Consider the following 12703-nt stretch of genomic DNA (forward strand, 5'->3'; position numbering starts at 1 on the left):
TTGTCATGAATATCTTTCGGAACACCACCACCCATGCGGTCTATTAAAGTCGTTGAGATATAAAAATTTCTACAATGTCCTCCTTCTTATCTTCCCCTCCAAAATACCCATCTTACTGTCTGTCACTTGTTGTCTGATGAGATGAGCTTTATCATAAACCTTGCATAGTTTTTACCATATTTCACTGAGCTTCCTGCAGCCTAGCAAGGTAATTATAGGGATGTTTTCTGAATGACTAGATACAGTATCCTAAACAAGGTCTCATGATGGGGTATATAGAAGTAATAGTCTGTGAGTAATGTTCTGTCTTATGTACTTGTGTCCGATGGCATATGTTATATCTTCCTACTGAGCCTACCCCCCCAAATAAAACTAATTCTTCACAGTCATATAGCCTTAAGTTTTGAAAGACTATTGTATAAAAAAATACACTGGATACTGACATCCGTATGCAAATATAGCTATATCTGGCTCTCTAGCTACAGCCATAGTTGTAGCCATATCTCCATCTATCTATCTGTCTGACTAGGTGTACATGTGCTGGTAGTACTCCATGCAAATAAGAGATGTGGATAAAACTTAGCTGAAATGAAATACCACAGACAGGCCATTCTATATGCAGGTTTGAATGAAAAAAAAAAACTGGGAACCGTGAGATTAAGATACAATTTCAATTGCATTGCACCAAAATCAGCTACCCGAGACAAAATAATATGAAGCATTGATAGCTAGGCATACTCACTGTACTTAAATGAGCACATTTTATCTGAGTATCTTTTGGAAACTTCAGCCATCAAAATTTGCAAAATGTTTAAAATAAATGAATATTTAAAGTATAGAGGCATAGAACGAATGCATCTGGGAAAGGAATATTCCCCTTAAAGCAGCTTTTTATGAGTATAAATGGTAACATTTGAAACTAATGTGTCCCCTTCCTATATGTCTGATAGCAGTATTTTAAGGGTTCAATACATTTGTAAAATGATAGGTGGGTGGTGGGGAAAACAACATTAGGTCTGAGTAAGATATGCAAATTTCTGGTTACATCCTCATTGGTAGTCAAACCAAAAGGGGCCAAAGACAGCTATGTCAGCACAAACTTGTCTGTACCTACCTTTTGAACATGTTGTTGTTTGTCTTTTCGGCTTTTCCCAGTTAGGGGTCACCACAGCGGAACTCTGGTCTGCTAATGATTGGCAGTCGATTTTTATGGTGCCGAGTTGCCAGCCCAACGCCCAGCTTTCAGCAAAGGCACGCTCATTCACGCATGTCTTTCGGAGGCCATTCGACCGCGGGGAGGACATTCAGACTCCACACAGAAGGCACTCCAGCCGAGAATCGAACAGGAGAACCTTTGCTGTGAGGCAACAATGCTACCGCTGTACCACCGTGGCTTCCTGTACCTACCTTTTGAACATACACAGAAAGAAATGGAGCACATGCTTTCCTGGTTAACTAACAAGCGAACAAACTAACAAGTATCTCAGGCTAACTGGACCTTCACTGGTTAATACTCTTTAGCAGCTACCTAAATTATTTGGTGAAGATTCCTTGTACAACTTAAGTTGACTTGTTTCAGCTCTTTTCATTGCTTACAAACCCTAACAGGTATTCTAGGGGATCAAGAAAAGTTGGCTGGCAATTGATAAAGAGACCCCTAACTGTACAATCTTCAGGATTTATCCCTAACTGCATGAGTGACTATCCTTATCTTTACCATCAAGGATAGTATTCACAAACCATGAAAACAGTTTTCATAAATATTCACTCCACTAGTAAATTTCATAACATAATATTCAGTCATGACCTTACATGCGAGTCAGCTGTTACTGAAACAAGTGATATTATTATCACAGCTACAACAACATTCAGTAGTAATACTGAAATTACTACAATGGAAAAGCTGCATTGAATTTGTATCTGTTTTTCAGTAGAAATGTAGGAAACATTAAAAATTAAAATGTTTTCACAGAGAGAGAGACAGTGGATGTGAGACAGAGACAGACACGCTCCCTCTACATGTGTGCTCGTGTGAGCATACGCACAGACACACATACTAATAGAGCCTAATGTTATATAAATTGTTACTGCCTGTTAGAGAAGCAATTTACCTTAATATGGGTTGGAACTTTCTGGACACCTGAGCAAATATGCTTGGAAAATATGATTGCATTTAAAATGTTTTCCCAGCAAGTGAAGGAATCAAGACAGCAAAATGTCCAAAGCAGAGGAGAAACTACCATATGAGACAATGGCAGCTAAACATCTGCCAGTGTTGCCCTATTCCTAGCACCCTCTAAGTTATCAGAAAGTAACGTGCCCCCTTTTTTCCAAACTCAGTTCAGTATATCAGGTAATCAGAACCACTGCTTTCACCATGGCGTGCTGTGGACTTGAACAGGACTGAATGAACCAGGAAAATTCTTTTGTTCAGATATAACAAGATAGAAAGGCAACCTGCTTTTCAGTGGACATAATAAGCTTAAAGATCCATAGTTTTGCTTGTGCTACTCTTCAACTACTGAATGAACCTTAGATTATACTATTACACACACACACACACACACACACACACACACACACACACACACACACACACACACACACACACACACACACACACACACAGATACACACAGATAGTGATTTCCAGGACAGACTATAATTCCTTTTCAAAACTACCACCCCTTCCTACTGCTATTGTGCCATACCACCATCTGACATACCATTTTGTCACTCCATGATCACAATTTCTGAATTTTCTGAAAAAATAATAATAATAATAATTCATATTAGTTTAAGGTAGCTATAGCTAAACAGTCTTACTGTAAAGAGCTGATACAAAAAGTTATATTCTCCAGTACTGTGCAATGATCCCTTTGCATATCAGTAATCAGCCAACTACAAACTTTTACAGTTGAATAATAAAATACTTAAAATTATGCAAGGTATGATGATAATTAGAAATACAGACAAAAATATACCATTATTGGGAAATTCATGTAAAACCTGGTTGAACAGACAGTTATATCAGGAAAAATACTAACTACCGTCTTGTCTTATACCTAGTTTCTGACTAAAAGCCAACTTAAACTGCCTGTTTACAACCTGTAATTTCATTCAGCAGAGATAATTACAGCAACATTGTCAAAGGAAAAAACTTCAAAGACCAATACACGTAAGGTTCAGTTAAGGTACTTTAATTTACTTGCAGCAAGGAGACAAAAACATGCTAATACAAGGATTTGTCTAGCTACTAACAGGAAGTATGTTCATTCTTATACTGTTTTACAAGACATGGCCTTCTAAGCTGACATAATCAAACACAACTTTAAGCATTGTACTACAGCAGGTGTTACTTCAGATTTTCTGCTGACATAACTAGATTTGTGAGAAACTTTTTAGAAAAACAACCTGGCCTTCGTGACCAGTACTTCGTTTACAAGCCTCTATTGTACAGTGTTACATTTCAAGGTACTCTTCTAATACAGATTCAAGCAAATGCTGATTGCAGTTCATATTTTCAAGCAGGCTTTGTCCTAATTATCTGTTACTTCTACAGCTGTGTATGTTCTCATGGCACAGCGGAACTTCTTGTCTGAGTTTCATATAAGCAGTATTGTTCTATTCATTATTTTCCTAACGCAAGTAGAAATCATCTGCTTCCCAGTAAATTTCCAAAGCACAAGCAAGATTTAGCTGACAATACAAGGTCAGAAAGCAACTGCAGTTTGTACAGATTTATGCAGTATGAAATAGAATAAATGTGTTAACTCTTTTAGGCTCTGAATGCACTAAGCATATTACTAATACACACATTAATACATATTTTTCTAACAAACATTAATTTCATTCACATGGTCACTATTGGCAGAATAACACTGAGAAGCCACAGCTCTCCAGTTAAATAGAGTGAAGTTTATCTAGTCCAAGGCAGCTGTGCATATTTGCTGTATACTCTTAAGGCCTCCCCTGACAATTTCTACTACTATTATCAATGGGCTACAAAGTACCATATTATATATTTTGTAGTCAACAGGGTAAATTTCAACAAGCTTAATGATGTGCCTGTCGTGTAATCAACATGTGTATGCATTTGTATGTGTAGGTGTATGTATGTGCATGTATATATATGTGAATGTGCGTGCATGTGTATGTATGTGTATACTTTACCTACATTTTGTTGACCAAGTTAGTCCCAGTTTTCTGTGTTTGCCTGAATGCTTTAGAAGCACCCCTTGAGTATTGTGGCATTAACAATAAAAAATATGGCTATAACATTGACATATTCATCAGACATCTAGTGATGTGGGATACATCACACATGGACCATGCGAATAGAAAATATTCTAAAATGTTAAAATGTTTAATATTTAATGCTTTTAAAATATTAAGTTATTGCATTATAAAATGAATAAAAATATTTTTGGAAGAAAAAAAAAGAATGGAAAAATATTCTAAAATGAAAGATCAGACATCTAGAACCTCCATAGTTTCTAAGTGTATAGCAGCCCCTGAAGTACCAGCCCAGTCCAATTCAGTCAATTCCCCGAGCAAAGCACTCAGATCTCTAACAAAACCGGGCAGCTCTTCTAGGAACTCCTCTGGCCTACCTTGGAAGCTATACATGACAGAAATGTGAGGGGATAGGATTTTTTAATAGGAAGAACTACATCAGATCAAATGTTTCTAAAGTTCTCAGAGCAATGCACATTCAACTATATCTGGAGGTAAATACTGGGATTACCTTGAGTGACAAAAATATACTTCTGAAATGTACTGGCTCATACTGAAACTTTGTCAGACAACCAAATATTATTTTTCTGTTTACTTGTCATCATCATGATATTTAGTAATGACACAGTAATATGTGGGTGCCATGGTCAAACCCCAATTTTGTTATGGGTGTCTTGGTATGAAAAGGTTGGGAACATACCTAGTAACCTCTTAGCACAAGAAATCTGGACAAAGCCAAGACAAATGCAGGGACACAGGTCCAAAAATAGGGACAGAATTTAAATATTGCTCTTATAAACTTAGAAAGTTGCTAGAATAACAGGTTTTGTGTTAACATACCTTTTCTGAAGGATATGAAGTATAAAACCAAAATGTCTGTCATTATTCAGTGACTTCAGTTCACAATGATTTGACAGAAAACCACAAATTTTTTGAGGAACAGGCCAAAAATATGAGGCAAAAATTTGAACATTCTGTGAAAATCTGGACAATTGAAAGGTATGGTTGGGACCCCTTCTTAATCTACATATGTTTATGTAGACTTGCTTGATGCCACTTTCCAGCCCCTAGACATCTGTGATAGTAGAAGACAAGGAATACTATCTCATTGCCGGACAATCCGTATTATGTTCTGCTTAGTAGCATCTGGTAAGTTTAGTAATGCAATCCTTTCCTGTACTTGCCATTCCTTATCTTTTCGGCTATTTTTAATAGCTTTGCAAACTTTTTTTATTCAGCAACACAAATAAATTTAGTACATCCCTAAATGATATCACATCCATAGACAATAACTGATGGATACCCATGCATGTGCAGTGATATGTCCATTTTAGTATATTCCATTATCATTCATTACGCCAACATGATAGGAATAAAGGTTATTTGACTCATCTGTGATATTAGCTGAGCGAAAGTATTTTTTTTTTTATAAAGAGAATTAAAAAGAACAGGAGCAGAGATAACTTATAACTGAGCAAAATACATCACGGCATTTCAGGTACTGCATGCTGTGATGCAGAAGGTAAATAAAAATATTGCACATTCACTTCATGAGTGTGCTATGAACTATTCAAATTTACTAAGACTAAAATATAAATTATGTTAATTTTAAAGTATGACAACAGAGGTAAAGAGAGGGTCGTGGGATGAAGAAGAGGTTCTGAAAGGACAGAAACAGGAAATAAAATTAGTCAGAGTGGTCTTGATATTCAAGGGTATACAGGCATGAAAAGTTAGGGAAGTTTGTGTCCACCTAAACAGCTGTAATGGATGGACGATGTTGGAACTGAAGAATGATTAAGTTTCTAAAACTTTATTATACAAGCTTTTGTTTAGTAACACAGCTGTACAGATGATCTTTCAGCTGTTGGCTAAAGGAACTGAGGGGGCGGGGTTTCATAGGTGAATCTGGTGAACATGCATATAGATAATTAAAAGAAAGAGAAAGTGGGAGATTTATTGTGCTAAAACAAATGCTTGAGCTTATTTATTGCATATTTCAGAAAAGCAGGTTTCCATACTGGGATGGGAAAATGGTGTTAAGTTGTATGGTATTTTATAGTGTATGGTATTTATAGAGGAGATACTTCTCTGCTTTAATTCGGACAACTGCAGTTACCTCTTTCAGTCTAGCTTGCAAACACATCACATCATTACTGGCAAGACATCGTGCTGAATATTACTTAGTGCCGGGGTGATTTGTCTATTTCTTTGTTTTTTGACTATCCTCGCTGGCAGTTTAGTGCAGAGGATTAGAACTATGAACTGCTAATAACCTACATCTTCTGCTTTTTGGGTTCGATTCTGTCAGTCTTTGCTGTCTCCTGTACAACTGAGTAAGTAGTTTAATGAGTCAGCGCGCCTGTGTCACCAGTAGGAGACCTTCATGACTAGGGGGTTTTACTGTGTTAGCAAACATGTAAACAAACAGGCAATATAATTAAATCTACTATTTATATGGTTAATTTATGTATGCACCTGAAAAAAAAAAGGGGGGGGGGGCTTTTTTTAATAAATGCAGTGCTTTTTCTTCTTGCAGCCATTGAATTATTTTTATTTGTAATTTTGTGGACTATAACCTGCATTTTCTGGTGTTCATTCTACTTCTGGATTCATTTACTTTGATTAGACTAGCTATTCTGGCAAAAGGCCAGACTGACTGAGGCTTCTAGAGATGACAGCTGGATTTTATGCTTTTTTGTTAATAGGTCATAGAATTTATGTGAGTAGGTTTCTGAGTGCTATGCTTATTTCCCTATTTCACTTTATTTATAATGTCCACATATAAGCATTGTAAGAGTTTTTTTTTTTTTTAATCGGACTCCCCTAATGTTCAATTGATTTACATAATGGATCTTCTATATTCCCTCAGTTAGCTCATTTGTTCCTTCTAAGGACAAGCCCCCCAGAGTGATCTCATCTGTCCCCCATCTTGGATCACAACAGGCCTATGGCTGGGCAAAAGTCTTTCAATCAATTCATTCCATGCCCTTGAGTTTACACGCATCCCCATTTAGTGTGAAGGTTGGATCCATCTGCCATCACAGGGCAATAGCTCTATAGCCCATCCATTCTCTGGCTCTGAGCTAACCAGCTCTGTTTGTCTTGAGAACTGAGAGTCAGGTGGTAGGGTCCAAATGACATTACCCAGACAGCGGGCTAACGCAACTTCCATCACCACAAAATGGGTGCTAGCCACTCATATCCATTCTTTCCTACCGGGTCTCTCCAGTGCTGACACCACTTATTGTACGTATGTTTACTGTGTTATAGTCAGGAATTTATCCCTCTGTGTTACAAGGCTGAGACACACTATTCTAAGAGTTTAATTTACAGGCCAGTAGTGCCAATTCCTTGCCATAAAACAGGATGATTTTTGTATTTCTCTACTTAATGGCGGTTTACATTGGTACTGCATCCATATTTGGTTTGACCCAATATACTTGAATTGCTATATTTCAAATGCACTGAAGAACATCACTGTAGTGAATGAGGCCCTGCTGGCTTTGACAGGTCCATTTATTTTTGCAGACTGAAGAAATTCTATCTGCAGAATTTAGTAGCATTCACGTTCAGTTTCTGTAGAAGTGTACAGTGAATCCTCCCTATTATCTTCCAGTTACTTCAGTCACAACCAGATAGCATTTTCTTCTCCCTATATCCTACTGTCTGTTCACTTTTACATCTCTACTTTGTCATTGTGCTATACTGAAATAAGTTAAGGGACCATTATGCCAGAAATGTAATATACAGATATCTATATCTATCTATCTATCTATCTATCTATCTATCTATCTATCTATCTATCTATCTATCTATCTATCTATCTATATATGATTATGTGATTTACTACCACATAGATTCCATTGTGTGCTGAAATGTTGGTGTTTTTCATCTGTGGTACAGTTAGTCAAATTTTGTAATGGTTGCAGGCCATTAGATCTACTATTAAATAAAATAATTCAAGGAATTTTCCCCTATCTTTGAATTTGTATGATCCTGAAATTTGTATATTTAATTTCCAGGGGTGTGGGGGGCAGAAATGTGACCTATTGGTTTTCATTTGCTATAACTTTTTCTTGATGATATCAGTGACGATTTAGTGGCAATTAATGCAGGCAATTGTCAATGAGTTTGTTCAGTGTTTTGTGTTTCCATCAAAGTCACTGGTGATTATTCATTATAAACCCATACATGTACACACACACACATACACACACACACACACACACACACACACACACACACACACACACATATATATATATATATATATATATATATATATATATATATATATATATATATATATATATATATATTTATCCGTATATCCATCCAGCCACACTCCCTTTGCTCATTTTTACATATTATGCTGGGGTGTCACTTAAACAGTCACAGTCAGTTAGAGCCGACTCACACCACTAGGTGGCTAGTTTAGCTGCAGATAGACGTATATAATTTTATTTATGTATGTTTTTACCACAATATGATATTTTTGCATTTTTTTTTTCTTTCAAGCTTTTCTCCCCATTATTTTAGAATACAAGTACTCTGAATTTTAGCCATAAAAATCTCTGGAATGTCTGTGTACACTGACTGGATTACTTCAGTGTTCTTTATCATCTGTGGGACCTTTCTTATTTCAGATTCATACAGTGACAATATGTTGTTTTTCAAACAGCAAGAATTTGTTATCTGGAGGAACTCTTGCCCCATATTTACCACGTTAGCTAGAAGTTTCAGGCTTCCTGTGTTATGTACTTGAGCTGATTGTTCATCCATGTCTGATATATCACTGGATTGGTAGTTAATGTTCTGTTTGAGCTAGGATACATTTATTTTATGGCTCTAGCAGAAAAGGAAGAAGTCAGAGCTGCAAACATTTGCTTTGTGGGCTTTTTTCAGGCCAAAAGTCTGCAATATGATAGCCTGCAACATCCAAGAGCCACTAAGACAAATCTCTAAGGAAAATAAAGATTTGTGCAAATATCACTAATTAACTACGTTTTTAGATCAGTAAGAAGCTAAATAGTACAGGAATGTTATGTAATGGGAGAAACAGCTAAGTTATGCTTTTCTCATGACAAGGTAGAGATCGTTTTAAAAGGAGGAAAATACATTCCGGGGTGGAAAAAGGCAAATCTTGGCATGTAGTTGTCCTTTTGAGTTAATTTACTTGTTCTTTGTCTCTCACTGCTTTCTTACTTGAACTTCTTTGGCATCTTCTCTTGTAATATATGGTGGGATTCATAAAAACTTTCAGTGTAAGAGTTACTTTCGTGTAATCCTCACTCACGTGCAGTAATTCTTCACAAATCTCAGTTTTAGTGCTTTTTGTAGTTTTCTGTTCCAGCTTTCGACTCAGAATAAAGTGCATACAATTTTTGCTCCCCCCCCCCACATTAAGTACCATCTTTCTCTAGCAGTTTACTTTTAGTGCCTAGATACTGCCTAAGAGTTACTTGGATTATTTGTTGTGTTTTTCGGCTTTTCCCAGATAGGGGTCACCACAGTGGAACTCCGGTCCACTAATGATTGACAGTAGATTTTTACGTGCCGAGTTGCCAGCCCTGATGCACAGCCTTCAACGAAGGTATGCCCATTCACGCATGTCTCCGCACAGAAGACGCTCTAGCTGAGAATCAAACAGGTCAACGTCGTACTGTGAGGCGACAACGCTACCGCAGCACCACCACCGCAGTACTAATTCCCTCAAATCTGCCCATATTCATTGGATTACCTATAGATTAAGAACAGCTGCACTCCTATACTGTTAGTTTATTTTCTCCTTTTAATAACTCTAGTTCTTTTGCTATACTCAGAAGTCATACATCACTCTCCATTTACAGATACCCTGGCCTGACTGGCTGCATCCAGTTTTGTTTCACTCTGTCTGTTATGCCAGTGATCAGGTTTACTTTCATTTCAGCAGTTATCCACAGTTTTCCTTATTTTTGTTAGTAAACTATCATGTTTCTCACAATATGACTAGACTAAATGCTGTTGGAACTTTACATTCCACCTTAGCTATTATAAACTTAGTTAGATGCAACCTCAGTTTAATGACTCATCTGAGGAACAGCAACACGGGTGCAGCACTTCCTTAAAGCTGCAGTACAGTTTTAATAATGGAACATGAGATGACGCACCTGGTCTGGAAATAGAACTCATAACTATCTGTTCTTCCATTTTCAAACAAATCTTCCCTCCTCATAGCAGCCCATATATTGTTTCTGTCTATTAGTGTAGTTGAATATATTTCAGATAATACTGCTTTTGAGTCATTGCCCCATCTGTCTAATGTGTATGTAAATCTGTAATGATTTGGAATGCAGTTCCCTTATTCATCATGATTCATCTAGTCATGCATTTTGTTTTGAGGCAGTGTTAACCTACTGATTATTATACAGGCCCTTCATTGTCTATAAATGTCACCTTGCCTTACTTAGTAGGTTCTTTTACTTGCATTCTTTGAACTATTTATTTAGTAATACAGATTTTAATCTTTCATTGCATAGGACTAATATTGCTAAACAGTACATTTAAAATATATTTGATTTGCTTGCAATAAATGAACTCAATGTTGTCATTTATTGCATGTTTCATACACAGATATAGATTATTAGCCTCACTGTTTCATTTATTTCAGCAAATTAAATAATTCATTACAGGAATATCCTAAACTGTTAATATAGCAGCTATAGGACTGTGAAGCTGTTTTTATGTTATAGATGTGTTATTGTGTCTGATCTAACACATAATAACTGTGCATAATCCTATATCCGGGGGAACTGCAACTGTTAGCGTGCAACCTTCACAAAGAGCTGCTTGCAAATCTAGATTAAAACATGGTCTGTATGTTTGTTTTCATAACAATGGTACTCTTTGTGCTATTACAATCAAACCAAGTTAAACTGAAGTGCTGTTCTCTTGAATTGTTCCATTTACATTCTATATTGTTCCTGCTTGAAACAATTGATTCTTTTTAAACATCTTTTGGGGCTAGCTGTGCTTTGCTCAGGGCTGAGAACTACTAAATGATATGAACTTACTTTCTGAAGTTCAAAGTAGCTAATATTGCCATTGTTTTATACTGTAGCGGAGCTTGTCTTTAAGGCCTTAGTAATGTTCTTTCATTCTGACATTCACAGTGCCTGCTAATAGTCTTAATATCATGGCTGCTTTCTTGAAACAAAGGCCTAGCTGACCTGTGTGATCTACATTGCAGTTTACATTAAACAGTATGTTTATATTCTGCATGGCAGAGTTGAAAATGCTCTTATTTAACAAACTGTCTGCAAGCTATGGCTATCAGCAGGCATTCTAACAGAATTTCTTTGCTAAATTTATGCAAATGGTAAAAACTGAAATAATCTGAAAGCACATAAGTGTCTTGATCATTTATTCATTTTCTATACAGTACTGAGATGTCTGCATCACTTGAAGTGGTTAGCATTATTTTATAATATATTCAATGAAATGGCAAAGTGTGGGCAGTCAGTCTGATTTCATTTTGTTTTCTAGGCAAAGATCCACTATCCTATAGTGCCGCAAAATATAATCGGCTAGATTCAGAGTCCCATCCTTACTGCATACTAGGTGTAGTATGAATGGTAATTTATACACTGAGATTATCAGGTGCACAGTTCAAAATGCAGCACCTGTTTTTGAATCACGTGTCTGTGAACTAGTTTACAGCACACACCACATAAAGGAATGCACTGTGGATGACCAATCAGTGTTGTACAGCATTCATTCCAGCAGAACACTGAAAACTGTATGTAAGGATGGTACTTGGGAGACAGGGGTATAGCAGGACAGGACAGAAGAGATGCTGATCGCTTTAACTGTATGCGTTTAAATCACTCACCATGCAGTTCTTGGAGATTGGTGATGTACATTTTGCTTAGTGTACCACTGTGAGCTTTACTTATTACTTTGCATTACTTTAATAGATGTTGTATTACTTTATTACTTTAATAGCATGTAAGGTAATGAGGGATGCTTAACCATAAGATTCAGGTACATATTAGTGCTGTAGTATTTGCACTACTGGTTAATATTGCAGCACATCCATAGGGAGACTATGCATTTTGCTTGGACTGTGGTTGGGTTCCGCACCATTTAAACATAATGAGCCCCATTTATTATTAACACAACAGCTGTTTGGAGTTGTATGAAACTACATAGGTTGTACAGAACATCAACAATGTGTGCCACATCACAGTTGCATACAAGGTACTAGGGAACAATCAAAAAATATTAATTGCTGGGTACAAAGTAATCATACAGCTATACAGCATACAAGGTGAGAAGGGGACACTGATCCAGAATTTAGTCCCATAGCACAACATCAGTGTGGACTGTCCATATCAGCACAGCCTGTTATATGGATACATAAGAACTCTGTGCAGTATGGGGGTGGAGGTAGAGGTACAGTATGGCTCATTGGAGATATTCTAGT

The sequence above is a fragment of the Protopterus annectens genome, chromosome 2.part0 (genome assembly GCF_019279795.1).
Source record: "Protopterus annectens isolate FY-2018-M chromosome 2.part0, PAN1.0, whole genome shotgun sequence".
Lineage (NCBI taxonomy): Eukaryota > Metazoa > Chordata > Ceratodontiformes > Protopteridae > Protopterus > Protopterus annectens.